Here is a 13,183-nt window from a genome sequence, read left to right as displayed (position 1 = left end):
AAATGAACCGTTTCCGGTCGGTTTACTAAAAACACTCCTGGGAGATTTAATGAGAATATTCAGACAAAGCTTGTTAGTATTCATGAACCAAATTAACTGTTTCCGCCCGGTTTCGAACCGGGGACCTTTCGCGTGTTAGGCGAACGTGATAACCACTACACTACGGAAACAGATACGTCGGTTGGTCATATTGAAACAAAAAATACTTCTGGGGGATTTAATGAGAAGATTCAGACAAAGCTTGTAGTAAACATGATCCAATTTAACTGTTTCCGCCCGGTTTCGAACCGGTGACCTTTCGCGTGTTAGGCGAACGTGATAACCACTACACTACGGAAACAGATACGTCGGTTGGTCATATTGAAATAAAAAATACTCCTGGGAGATTTAATGAAAAGATTGAGATAAAGCTTGTAAGATAAAGCTTCAAATTAACTGTTTCGGCCCGGTTTCGAACCAGGGACCTTTCGCGTGTTAGGCAAACGCGATAACCACTACGCTACGGAAACGGATGCGTCAGTTAGTCATATTGAGATAAAAAATACTCTTGGGAGATTTAATGAAAAGTTTGAGATAAAGCTTGTAGAAAAACATTACCCAAAAAAAATGTTTCAGCCCGGTTTCAAAGCGGGGACCTTTCGCGTGTTAGGCGAACGTGATAACCACTACACTACGGAAATGGATACGTCGGTTGGTCATTTTGAAACAAAAAATACTCCTGGGAGATTTGATGAAAAGATTGAGATAAAGCTTGTAGTAAACATGAACTAAATGAACCGTTTCCGGCCGGTTTACTAAAAACACTCCTGGGAGATTTATTGAGAAGATTCAGAAAAAGCTTGTAGTAAACATGAATTAAATGAACCGTTTCCGGTCGGTTTACTAAAAACACTCCTGGGAGATTTAATGAGAATATTCAGACAAAGCTTGTTAGTATTCATGAACCAAATTAACTGTTTCCGCCCGGTTTCGAACCGGGGACCTTTCGCGTGTTAGGCGAACGTGATAACCACTACACTACGGAAACAGATACGTCGGTTGGTCATATTGAAACAAAAAATACTTCTGGGGGATTTAATGAGAAGATTCAGACAAAGCTTGTAGTAAACATGATCCAATTTAACTGTTTCCGCCCGGTTTCGAACCGGTGACCTTTCGCGTGTTAGGCGAACGTGATAACCACTACACTACGGAAAGAGATACGTCGGTTGGTCATATTGAAACAAAAAATACTTCTGGGAGATTTAATGAAAAGATTGAGATAAAGCTTGTAGTAAAACCTGAACTAAAGTAACTGTTTCCGCCCGGTTTCGAACCGGGGACCTTCCGCTTGTTAGATTTGAGATTAAGATAAAGCTTGTAGTAAAACCTGAACTAAAGTAACTGTTTCCGCCCGGTTTCGAACCGGGGACCTTCCGCTTGTTAGGCAAACGTGATAACCACTACACTACAGAAACAGATATGTCGGTTGGTCATATTGAAACAAAATATACTTCTGGGAGATTTAATGAAAAGATTGAGATAAAGCTTGTAAGATAAAGCTTCAAATTAACTGTTTCCGCCCGATTTCGAACCAGGGACCTTTCGCGTGTTAGGCGAACGTGATAACCACTACACTACGGAAACAGATACGTCGGTTGGTCATATTGAAATACGAAATTTAGGTACGAGATACGTCGGTTGGTCATAATGAAACAAAAAATACTTCTGGGAGATTTAATGGAAAGATTGAGATAAAGCTTGTAGTAAAACACGAACTAAAGCAACTGTTTCCGCCCGGTTTCGAACCGGGGACCTTTCGCGTGTTAGGCGAACGTGATAACCACTACACTACGGAAACAGATACGCCGGTTGGTCATATTGAAACAAAAAATACTTCTGGGAGATTTAATGAAAAGATTGAGATAAAGCTTGTAGTAAAACATGAACCAAATTGACTGTTTCCGCCCGGTATCGAGCCGGGGACCTTTCGCGTGTTAGGCGAACGTGATAAGCACTACACTACGGAAACAGATACGTCGGTTGGTCATATTGAAACAAAATATACTTCTGGGAGATTTAATGAAAAGATTGAGATAAAGCTTGTAAGATAAAGCTTCAAGTTAATTGTTTCCGCCCGGTTTCGAACCAGGGACCTTTCGCGTGTTAGGCGAACGTGATAACCACTACACTACGCAAACGGATACGTCAGTTGGTCATATTCAACCAAAAAAATACTCCTGGGAGATTTAATGGGAAGATTGAGATAAAGCTTGTAGTAAAACATTACCCAAAAAAAATGTTTCAGCCCGGTTTCAAAGCGGGGACCTTTCGCGTGTTAGGTGAACATGATAACCACTACACTACGGAAACAGATACGTCGGTTGGTCATATTGAAACAAAAAATACTTCTGGGAGATTTAATGAAAAGATTGAGATAAAGCTTGTAGTAAAACATGAACCAAATTGACTGTTTCGGCCCGGTTTCGAACCGGGGACCTTTCGCGTATTAGGCGAACGTGATAACCACTACACTACGGAAACAGATACGTCGGTTGGTCATATTGAAACAAAAAATACTTCTGGTAGATTTAATGAAAAGATTGAGATAAAGCTTGTAGTAAAACATGAACCAAATTGACTGTTTCCGCCCGGTATCCAGCCGGGGACCTTTCGCGTGTTAGGCGAACGTGATAAGCACTACACTACGGAAACAGATACGTCGGTTGGTCATATTGGAACAAAATATACTTCTGGGAGATTTAATGAAAAGATTGAGATAAAGCTTGTAGTAAAACATGAACCAAATTGACTGTTTCCGCCCGGTATCGACCCGGGGACCTTTCGCGTGTTAGGCGAACGTGATAAGCACTACACTACGGAAACAGATATGTCGGTTGGTCATATTGAAACAAAATATACTTCTGGGAGATTTAATGAAAAGATTGAGATAAAGCTTGTAAGATAAAGCTTCAAATTAACTGTTTCCGCCTGTTTCGAACCAGGGACCTTTCGCGTGTTAGGCGAACGTGATAACCACTACACTACGCAAACGGATACGTCAGTTGGTCATATTGAAATAAAAAATACTCCTGGGAGATTTAATGAAAAGATTGATATAAAGCTTGTAAGATAAAGCTTCAAATTAACTGTTTCGGCCCGGTTTCGAACCAGGGACCTTTCGCGTGTTAGGCAAACGCGATAACCACTACGCTACGGAAACGGATGCGTCAGTTAGTCATATTGAGATAAAAAATACTCTTGGGAGATTTAATGAAAAGTTTGAGATAAAGCTTGTAGAAAAACATTACCCAAAAAAAATGTTTCAGCCCGGTTTCAAAGCGGGGACCTTTCGCGTGTTAGGCGAACGTGATAACCACTACACTACGGAAATGGATACGTCGGTTGGTCATTTTGAAACAAAAAATACTCCTGGGAGATTTGATGAAAAGATTGAGATAAAGCTTGTAGTAAACATGAACTAAATGAACCGTTTCCGGCCGGTTTACTAAAAACACTCCTGGGAGATTTATTGAGAAGATTCAGAAAAAGCTTGTAGTAAACATGAATTAAATGAACCGTTTCCGGCCGGTTTACTAAAAACACTCCTGGGAGATTTAATGAGAATATTCAGACAAAGCTTGTTAGTATTCATGAACCAAATTAACTGTTTCCGCCCGGTTTCGAACCGGGGACCTTTCGCGTGTTAGGCGAACGTGATAACCACTACACTACGGAAACAGATACGTCGGTTGGTCATATTGAAACAAAAAATACTTCTGGGGGATTTAATGAGAAGATTCAGACAAAGCTTGTAGTAAACATGATCCAATTTAACTGTTTCCGCCCGGTTTCGAACCGGTGACCTTTCGCGTGTTAGGCGAACGTGATAACCACTACACTACGGAAACAGATACGTCGGTTGGTCATATTGAAATAAAAAATACTCCTGGGAGATTTAATGAAAAGATTGAGATAAAGCTTGTAAGATAAAGCTTCAAATTAACTGTTTCGGCCCGGTTTCGAACCAGGGACCTTTCGCGTGTTAGGCAAACGCGATAACCACTACGCTACGGAAACGGATGCGTCAGTTAGTCATATTGAGATAAAAAATACTCTTGGGAGATTTAATGAAAAGTTTGAGATAAAGCTTGTAGAAAAACATTACCCAAAAAAAATGTTTCAGCCCGGTTTCAAAGCGGGGACCTTTCGCGTGTTAGGCGAACGTGATAACCACTACACTACGGAAATGGATACGTCGGTTGGTCATTTTGAAACAAAAAATACTCCTGGGAGATTTGATGAAAAGATTGAGATAAAGCTTGTAGTAAACATGAACTAAATGAACCGTTTCCGGCCGGTTTACTAAAAACACTCCTGGGAGATTTATTGAGAAGATTCAGAAAAAGCTTGTAGTAAACATGAATTAAATGAACCGTTTCCGGTCGGTTTACTAAAAACACTCCTGGGAGATTTAATGAGAATATTCAGACAAAGCTTGTTAGTATTCATGAACCAAATTAACTGTTTCCGCCCGGTTTCGAACCGGGGACCTTTCGCGTGTTAGGCGAACGTGATAACCACTACACTACGGAAACAGATACGTCGGTTGGTCATATTGAAACAAAAAATACTTCTGGGGGATTTATTGAGAAGATTCAGACAAAGCTTGTAGTAAACATGATCCAATTTAACTGTTTCCGCCCGGTTTCGAACCGGTGACCTTTCGCGTGTTAGGCGAACGTGATAACCACTACACTACGGAAACAGATACGTCGGTCGGTCATATTGAAACAAAAAATACTTCTGGGAGATTTAATGAAAAGATTGAGATAAAGCTTGTAGTAAAACCTGAACTAAAGTAACTGTTTCCGCCCGGTTTCGAACCGGGGACCTTCCGCTTGTTAGATTTGAGATTAAGATAAAGCTTGTAGTAAAACCTGAACTAAAGTAACTGTTTCCGCCCGGTTTCGAACCGGGGACCTTCCGCTTGTTAGGCAAACGTGATAACCACTACACTACAGAAACAGATATGTCGGTTGGTCATATTGAAATACGAAATTTAGGTACGAGATAAGTAGGTTGGTCATATTGAAACAAAAAATACTCCTGGGAGATTTAATGAAAAGATTGAGATAAAGCTTGTAGTAAAAAACATGAACCAAAGTAACTGTTTCCGCCCGGTTTCGAAACGGGGACTTTTCGCGAGTTAGGCGAGCGTGATAACCACTACACTACGGTAACAGATAAGTCGGTTGGTCATATTGAAACAAAAAATACTTCTGGGAGATTTAATGAAAAGATTGAGATAAAGCTTGTAGTAAAACATGAACCAAATTGACTGTTTCCGCCTGGTATCGAGACGGGGACCTTTCGCGTGTTAGGCGAACGTGATAAGCACTACACTACGGAAACAGATACGTCGGTTGGTCATATTGAAACAAAATATACTTCTGGGAGATTTAATGAAAAGATTGAGATAAAGCTTGTAAGATAAAGCTTCAAATTAACTGTTTCCGCCCGATTTCGAACCAGGGACCTTTTGCGTGTTAGGCGAACGTGATAACCACTACACTACGGAAACAGATACGTCGGTTGGTCATATTGAAATACGAAATTTAGGTACGAGATACGTCGGTTGGTCATAATGAAACAAAAAATACTTCTGGGAGATTTAATGAAAAGATTGAGATAAAGCTTGTAGTAAAACACGAACTAAAGCAACTGTTTCCGCCCGGTTTCGAACCGGGGACCTTTCGCGTGTTAGGCGAACGTGATAACCACTACACTACGGAAACAGATACGCCGGTTGGTCATTTTGAAACAAAAAATACTCCTGGGAGATTTGATGAAAAGATTGAGATAAAGCTTGTAGTAAACATGAACTAAATGAACCGTTTCCGGCCGGTTTACTAAAAACACTCCTGGGAGATTTATTGAGAAGATTCAGAAAAAGCTTGTAGTAAACATGAATTAAATGAACCGTTTCCGGTCGGTTTACTAAAAACACTCCTGGGAGATTTAATGAGAATATTCAGACAAAGCTTGTTAGTATTCATGAACCAAATTAACTGTTTCCGCCCGGTTTCGAACCGGGGACCTTTCGCGTGTTAGGCGAACGTGATAACCACTACACTACGGAAACAGATACGTCGGTTGGTCATATTGAAACAAAAAATACTTCTGGGGGATTTATTGAGAAGATTCAGACAAAGCTTGTAGTAAACATGATCCAATTTAACTGTTTCCGCCCGGTTTCGAACCGGTGACCTTTCGCGTGTTAGGCGAACGTGATAACCACTACACTACGGAAACAGATACGTCGGTCGGTCATATTGAAACAAAAAATACTTCTGGGAGATTTAATGAAAAGATTGAGATAAAGCTTGTAGTAAAACCTGAACTAAAGTAACTGTTTCCGCCCGGTTTCGAACCGGGGACCTTCCGCTTGTTAGATTTGAGATTAAGATAAAGCTTGTAGTAAAACCTGAACTAAAGTAACTGTTTCCGCCCGGTTTCGAACCGGGGACCTTCCGCTTGTTAGGCAAACGTGATAACCACTACACTACAGAAACAGATATGTCGGTTGGTCATATTGAAATACGAAATTTAGGTACGAGATAAGTAGGTTGGTCATATTGAAACAAAAAATACTCCTGGGAGATTTAATGAAAAGATTGAGATAAAGCTTGTAGTAAAAAACATGAACCAAAGTAACTGTTTCCGCCCGGTTTCGAAACGGGGACTTTTCGCGAGTTAGGCGAGCGTGATAACCACTACACTACGGTAACAGATAAGTCGGTTGGTCATATTGAAACAAAAAATACTTCTGGGAGATTTAATGAAAAGATTGAGATAAAGCTTGTAGTAAAACATGAACCAAATTGACTGTTTCCGCCTGGTATCGAGACGGGGACCTTTCGCGTGTTAGGCGAACGTGATAAGCACTACACTACGGAAACAGATACGTCGGTTGGTCATATTGAAACAAAATATACTTCTGGGAGATTTAATGAAAAGATTGAGATAAAGCTTGTAAGATAAAGCTTCAAATTAACTGTTTCCGCCCGATTTCGAACCAGGGACCTTTTGCGTGTTAGGCGAACGTGATAACCACTACACTACGGAAACAGATACGTCGGTTGGTCATATTGAAATACGAAATTTAGGTACGAGATACGTCGGTTGGTCATAATGAAACAAAAAATACTTCTGGGAGATTTAATGAAAAGATTGAGATAAAGCTTGTAGTAAAACACGAACTAAAGCAACTGTTTCCGCCCGGTTTCGAACCGGGGACCTTTCGCGTGTTAGGCGAACGTGATAACCACTACACTACGGAAACAGATACGCCGGTTGGTCATATTGAAACAAAAAATACCTCTGGGAGATTTAATGAAAAGATTGAGATAAAGCTTGTAGTAAAACATGAACCAAATTGACTGTTTCCGCCCGGTATCGAGCCGGGGACCTTTCGCGTGTTAGGCGAACGTGATGAGCACTACACTACGGAAACAGATACGTCGGTTGGTCATATTGAAACAAAATATACTTCTGGGAGATTTAATGAAAAGATTGAGATAAAGCTTCAAGTTAATTGTTTCCGCCCGGTTTCGAACCAGGGACCTTTCGCGTGTTAGGCGAACGTGATAACCACTACACTACGCAAACGGATACGTCAGTTGGTCATATTCAACCAAAAAAATACTCCTGGGAGATTTAATGGGAAGATTGAGATAAAGCTTGTAGTAAAACATTACCCAAAAAAAATGTTTCAGCCCGGTTTCAAAGCGGGGACCTTTCGCGTGTTAGGTGAACATGATAACCACTACACTACGGAAACAGATACGTCGGTTGGTCATATTGAAACAAAAAATACTTCTGGGAGATTTAATGAAAAGATTGAGATAAAGCTTGTAGTAAAACATGAACCAAATTGACTGTTTCGGCCCGGTTTCGAACCGGGGACCTTCCGCGTATTAGGCGAACGTGATAACCACTACACTACGGAAACAGATACGTCGGTTGGTCATATTGAAACAAAAAATACTTCTGGTAGATTTAATGAAAAGATTGAGATAAAGTTGTAGTAAAACATGAACCAAATTGACTGTTTCCGCCCGGTATCCAGCCGGGGACCTTTCGCGTGTTAGGCGAACGTGATAAGCACTACACTACGGAAACAGATACGTCGGTTGGTCATATTGGAACAAAATATACTTCTGGGAGATTTAATGAAAAGATTGAGATAAAGCTTGTAGTAAAACATGAACCAAATTGACTGTTTCCGCCCGGTATCGACCCGGGGACCTTTCGCGTGTTAGGCGAACGTGATAAGCACTACACTACGGAAACAGATATGTCGGTTGGTCATATTGAAACAAAATATACTTCTGGGAGATTTAATGAAAAGATTGAGATAAAGCTTGTAAGATAAAGCTTCAAATTAACTGTTTCCGCCTGTTTCGAACCAGGGACCTTTCGCGTGTTAGGCGAACGTGATAACCACTACACTACGCAAACGGATACGTCAGTTGGTCATATTGAAATAAAAAATACTCCTGGGAGATTTAATGAAAAGATTGAGATAAAGCTTGTAAGATAAAGCTTCAAATTAACTGTTTCGGCCCGGTTTCGAACCAGGGACCTTTCGCGTGTTAGGCAAACGCGATAACCACTACGCTACGGAAACGGATGAGTCAGTTAGTCATATTGAGATAAAAAATACTCTTGGGAGATTTAATGAAAAGTTTGAGATAAAGCTTGTAGAAAAACATTACCCAAAAAAAATGTTTCAGCCCGGTTTCAAAGCGGGGACCTTTCGCGTGTTAGGCGAACGTGATAACCACTACACTACGGAAATGGATACGTCGGTTGGTCATTTTGAAACAAAAAATACTCCTGGGAGATTTGGTGAAAAGATTGAGATAAAGCTTGTAGTAAACATGAACTAAATGAACCGTTTCCGGCCGGTTTACTAAAAACACTCCTGGGAGATTTATTGAGAAGATTCAGAAAAAGCTTGTAGTAAACATGAATTAAATGAACCGTTTCCGGTCGGTTTACTAAAAACACTCCTGGGAGATTTAATGAGAATATTCAGACAAAGCTTGTTAGTATTCATGAACCAAATTAACTGTTTCCGCCCGGTTTCGAACCGGGGACCTTTCGCGTGTTAGGCGAACGTGATAACCACTACACTACGGAAACAGATACGTCGGTTGGTCATATTGAAACAAAAAATACTTCTGGGGATTTAATGAGAAGATTCAGACAAAGCTTGTAGTAAACATGATCCAATTTAACTGTTTCCGCCCGGTTTCGAACCGGTGACCTTTCGCGTGTTAGGCGAACGTGATAACCACTACACTACGGAAACAGATACGTCGGTTGGTCATATTGACGGAAACGGATGCGTCAGTTAGTCATATTGAGATAAAAAATACTCTTGGGAGATTTAATGAAAAGTTTGAGATAAAGCTTGTAGAAAAACATTACCCAAAAAAAATGTTTCAGCCCGGTTTCAAAGCGGGGACCTTTCGCGTGTTAGGCGAACGTGATAACCACTACACTACGGAAATGGATACGTCGGTTGGTCATTTTGAAACAAAAAATACTCCTGGGAGATTTGATGAAAAGATTGAGATAAAGCTTGTAGTAAACATGAACTAAATGAACCGTTTCCGGCCGGTTTACTAAAAACACTCCTGGGAGATTTATTGAGAAGATTCAGAAAAAGCTTGTAGTAAACATGAATTAAATGAACCGTTTCCGGTCGGTTTACTAAAAACACTCCTGGGAGATTTAATGAGAATATTCAGACAAAGCTTGTTAGTGTATTCATGAACCAAATTAACTGTTTCCGCCCGGTTTCGAACCGGGGACCTTTCGCGTGTTAGGCGAACGTGATAACCACTACACTACGGAAACAGATACGTCGGTTGGTCATATTGAAACAAAAAATACTTCTGGGGGATTTAATGAGAAGATTCAGACAAAGCTTGTAGTAAACATGATCCAATTTAACTGTTTCCGCCCGGTTTCGAACCGGTGACCTTTCGCGTGTTAGGCGAACGTGATAACCACTACACTACGGAAACAGATACGTCGGTTGGTCATATTGAAATAAAAAATACTCCTGGGAGATTTAATGAAAAGATTGAGATAAAGCTTGTAAGATAAAGCTTCAAATTAACTGTTTCGGCCCGGTTTCGAACCAGGGACCTTTCGCGTGTTAGGCAAACGCGATAACCACTACGCTACGGAAACGGATGCGTCAGTTAGTCATATTGAGATAAAAAATACTCTTGGGAGATTTAATGAAAAGTTTGAGATAAAGCTTGTAGAAAAACATTACCCAAAAAAAATGTTTCAGCCCGGTTTCAAAGCGGGGACCTTTCGCGTGTTAGGCGAACGTGATAACCACTACACTACGGAAATGGATACGTCGGTTGGTCATTTTGAAACAAAAAATACTCCTGGGAGATTTGATGAAAAGATTGAGATAAAGCTTGTAGTAAACATGAACTAAATGAACCGTTTCCGGCCGGTTTACTAAAAACACTCCTGGGAGATTTATTGAGAAGATTCAGAAAAAGCTTGTAGTAAACATGAATTAAATGAACCGTTTCCGGTCGGTTTACTAAAAACACTCCTGGGAGATTTAATGAGAATATTCAGACAAAGCTTGTTAGTATTCATGAACCAAATTAACTGTTTCCGCCCGGTTTCGAACCGGGGACCTTTCGCGTGTTAGGCGAACGTGATAACCACTACACTACGGAAACAGATACGTCGGTTGGTCATATTGAAACAAAAAATACTTCTGGGGGATTTAATGAGAAGATTCAGACAAAGCTTGTAGTAAACATGATCCAATTTAACTGTTTCCGCCCGGTTTCGAACCGGTGACCTTTCGCGTGTTAGGCGAACGTGATAACCACTACACTACGGAAACAGATACGTCGGTTGGTCATATTGAAACAAAAAATACTTCTGGGAGATTTAATGAAAAGATTGAGATAAAGCTTGTAGTAAAACCTGAACTAAAGTAACTGTTTCCGCCCGGTTTCGAACCGGGGACCTTCCGCTTGTTAGATTTGAGATTAAGATAAAGCTTGTAGTAAAACCTGAACTAAAGTAACTGTTTCCGCCCGGTTTCGAACCGGGGACCTTCCGCTTGTTAGGCAAACGTGATAACCACTACACTACAGAAACAGATATGTCGGTTGGTCATATTGAAATACGAAATTTAGGTACGAGATAAGTAGGTTGGTCATATTGAAACAAAAAATACTCCTGGGAGATTTAATGAAAAGATTGAGATAAAGCTTGTAGTAAAAAACATGAACCAAAGTAACTGTTTCCGCCCGGTTTCGAAACGGGGACTTTTCGCGAGTTAGGCGAGCGTGATAACCACTACACTACGGTAACAGATAAGTCGGTTGGTCATATTGAAACAAAAAATACTTCTGGGAGATTTAATGAAAAGATTGAGATAAAGCTTGTAGTAAAACATGAACCAAATTGACTGTTTCCGCCTGGTATCGAGACGGGGACCTTTCGCGTGTTAGGCGAACGTGATAAGCACTACACTACGGAAACAGATACGTCGGTTGGTCATATTGAAACAAAATATACTTCTGGGAGATTTAATGAAAAGATTGAGATAAAGCTTGTAAGATAAAGCTTCAAATTAACTGTTTCCGCCCGATTTCGAACCAGGGACCTTTCGCGTGTTAGGCGAACGTGATAACCACTACACTACAGAAACAGATACGTCGGTTGGTCATATTGAAATACGAAATTTAGGTACGAGATACGTCGGTTGGTCATAATGAAACAAAAAATACTTCTGGGAGATTTAATGAAAAGATTGAGAAAAAGCTTGTAGTAAAACACGAACTAAAGCAACTGTTTCCGCCCGGTTTCGAACCGGGGACCTTTCGCGTGTTAGGCGAACGTGATAACCACTACACTACGGAAACAGATACGCCGGTTGGTCATATTGAAACAAAAAATACCTCTGGGAGATTTAATGAAAAGATTGAGATAAAGCTTGTAGTAAAACATGAACCAAATTGACTGTTTCCGCCCGGTATCGAGCCGGGGACCTTTCGCGTGTTAGGCGAACGTGATGAGCACTACACTACGGAAACAGATACGTCGGTTGGTCATATTGAAACAAAATATACTTCTGGGAGATTTAATGAAAAGATTGAGATAAAGCTTCAAGTTAATTGTTTCCGCCCGGTTTCGAACCAGGGACCTTTCGCGTGTTAGGCGAACGTGATAACCACTACACTACGCAAACGGATACGTCAGTTGGTCATATTCAACCAAAAAAATACTCCTGGGAGATTTAATGGGAAGATTGAGATAAAGCTTGTAGTAAAACATTACCCAAAAAAAATGTTTCAGCCCGGTTTCAAAGCGGGGACCTTTCGCGTGTTAGGTGAACATGATAACCACTACACTACGGAAACAGATACGTCGGTTGGTCATATTGAAACAAAAAATACTTCTGGGAGATTTAATGAAAAGATTGAGATAAAGCTTGTAGTAAAACATGAACCAAATTGACTGTTTCGGCCCGGTTTCGAACCGGGGACCTTTCGCGTATTAGGCGAACGTGATAACCACTACACTACGGAAACAGATACGTCGGTTGGTCATATTGAAACAAAAAATACTTCTGGTAGATTTAATGAAAAGATTGAGATAAAGTTGTAGTAAAACATGAACCAAATTGACTGTTTCCGCCCGGTATCCAGCCGGGGACCTTTCGCGTGTTAGGCGAACGTGATAAGCACTACACTACGGAAACAGATACGTCGGTTGGTCATATTGGAACAAAATATACTTCTGGGAGATTTAATGAAAAGATTGAGATAAAGCTTGTAGTAAAACATGAACCAAATTGACTGTTTCCGCCCGGTATCGACCCGGGGACCTTTCGCGTGTTAGGCGAACGTGATAAGCACTACACTACGGAAACAGATATGTCGGTTGGTCATATTGAAACAAAATATACTTCTGGGAGATTTAATGAAAAGATTGAGATAAAGCTTGTAAGATAAAGCTTCAAATTAACTGTTTCCGCCTGTTTCGAACCAGGGACCTTTCGCGTGTTAGGCGAACGTGATAACCACTACACTACGCAAACGGATACGTCAGTTGGTCATATTGAAATAAAAAATACTCC

At 40.5% G+C, this 13,183-nt stretch overlaps 14 non-coding genes across 14 annotated transcripts; all 14 read right to left on the bottom strand.

Annotated features, from left to right (window-relative positions):
* Positions 1 to 97: 97 nt before the first annotated feature.
* On the bottom strand, positions 98 to 170 carry Trnav-aac (transfer RNA valine (anticodon AAC)). Its single transcript has one exon. It is a non-coding gene; the product is annotated as a tRNA-Val (tRNA).
* Positions 171 to 954: 784 nt separating this feature from the next.
* Trnav-aac (transfer RNA valine (anticodon AAC)) lies at positions 955 to 1,027 on the bottom strand. The gene has a single exon. It is a non-coding gene; the product is annotated as a tRNA-Val (tRNA).
* A 740-nt stretch (positions 1,028 to 1,767) lies between these two features.
* On the bottom strand, positions 1,768 to 1,840 carry Trnav-aac (transfer RNA valine (anticodon AAC)). The gene has a single exon. It is a non-coding gene; the product is annotated as a tRNA-Val (tRNA).
* A 610-nt stretch (positions 1,841 to 2,450) lies between these two features.
* On the bottom strand, positions 2,451 to 2,523 carry Trnai-aau (transfer RNA isoleucine (anticodon AAU)). Its single transcript has one exon. It is a non-coding gene; the product is annotated as a tRNA-Ile (tRNA).
* Positions 2,524 to 3,647: 1,124 nt separating this feature from the next.
* Positions 3,648 to 3,720, bottom strand: Trnav-aac (transfer RNA valine (anticodon AAC)). Its single transcript has one exon. It is a non-coding gene; the product is annotated as a tRNA-Val (tRNA).
* A 784-nt stretch (positions 3,721 to 4,504) lies between these two features.
* Trnav-aac (transfer RNA valine (anticodon AAC)) lies at positions 4,505 to 4,577 on the bottom strand. The gene has a single exon. It is a non-coding gene; the product is annotated as a tRNA-Val (tRNA).
* A 1,127-nt stretch (positions 4,578 to 5,704) lies between these two features.
* Trnav-aac (transfer RNA valine (anticodon AAC)) lies at positions 5,705 to 5,777 on the bottom strand. Its single transcript has one exon. It is a non-coding gene; the product is annotated as a tRNA-Val (tRNA).
* A 274-nt stretch (positions 5,778 to 6,051) lies between these two features.
* Trnav-aac (transfer RNA valine (anticodon AAC)) lies at positions 6,052 to 6,124 on the bottom strand. The gene has a single exon. It is a non-coding gene; the product is annotated as a tRNA-Val (tRNA).
* Positions 6,125 to 7,251: 1,127 nt separating this feature from the next.
* Trnav-aac (transfer RNA valine (anticodon AAC)) lies at positions 7,252 to 7,324 on the bottom strand. The gene has a single exon. It is a non-coding gene; the product is annotated as a tRNA-Val (tRNA).
* Positions 7,325 to 9,116: 1,792 nt separating this feature from the next.
* Trnav-aac (transfer RNA valine (anticodon AAC)) lies at positions 9,117 to 9,189 on the bottom strand. Its single transcript has one exon. It is a non-coding gene; the product is annotated as a tRNA-Val (tRNA).
* Positions 9,190 to 9,836: 647 nt separating this feature from the next.
* Trnav-aac (transfer RNA valine (anticodon AAC)) lies at positions 9,837 to 9,909 on the bottom strand. Its single transcript has one exon. It is a non-coding gene; the product is annotated as a tRNA-Val (tRNA).
* A 784-nt stretch (positions 9,910 to 10,693) lies between these two features.
* Positions 10,694 to 10,766, bottom strand: Trnav-aac (transfer RNA valine (anticodon AAC)). The gene has a single exon. It is a non-coding gene; the product is annotated as a tRNA-Val (tRNA).
* Positions 10,767 to 11,893: 1,127 nt separating this feature from the next.
* Positions 11,894 to 11,966, bottom strand: Trnav-aac (transfer RNA valine (anticodon AAC)). The gene has a single exon. It is a non-coding gene; the product is annotated as a tRNA-Val (tRNA).
* Positions 11,967 to 12,562: 596 nt separating this feature from the next.
* On the bottom strand, positions 12,563 to 12,635 carry Trnai-aau (transfer RNA isoleucine (anticodon AAU)). The gene has a single exon. It is a non-coding gene; the product is annotated as a tRNA-Ile (tRNA).
* Positions 12,636 to 13,183: the final 548 nt, after the last annotated feature.

The sequence above is a fragment of the Styela clava genome, chromosome 9, assembly GCF_964204865.1.
Source record: "Styela clava chromosome 9, kaStyClav1.hap1.2, whole genome shotgun sequence".
NCBI classification, from domain to species: Eukaryota; Metazoa; Chordata; class Ascidiacea; order Stolidobranchia; family Styelidae; genus Styela; species Styela clava.
The sequence above is the reverse complement of the archived record's forward strand: the minus strand, read 5'-3'. Positions and strand labels throughout refer to the sequence as shown.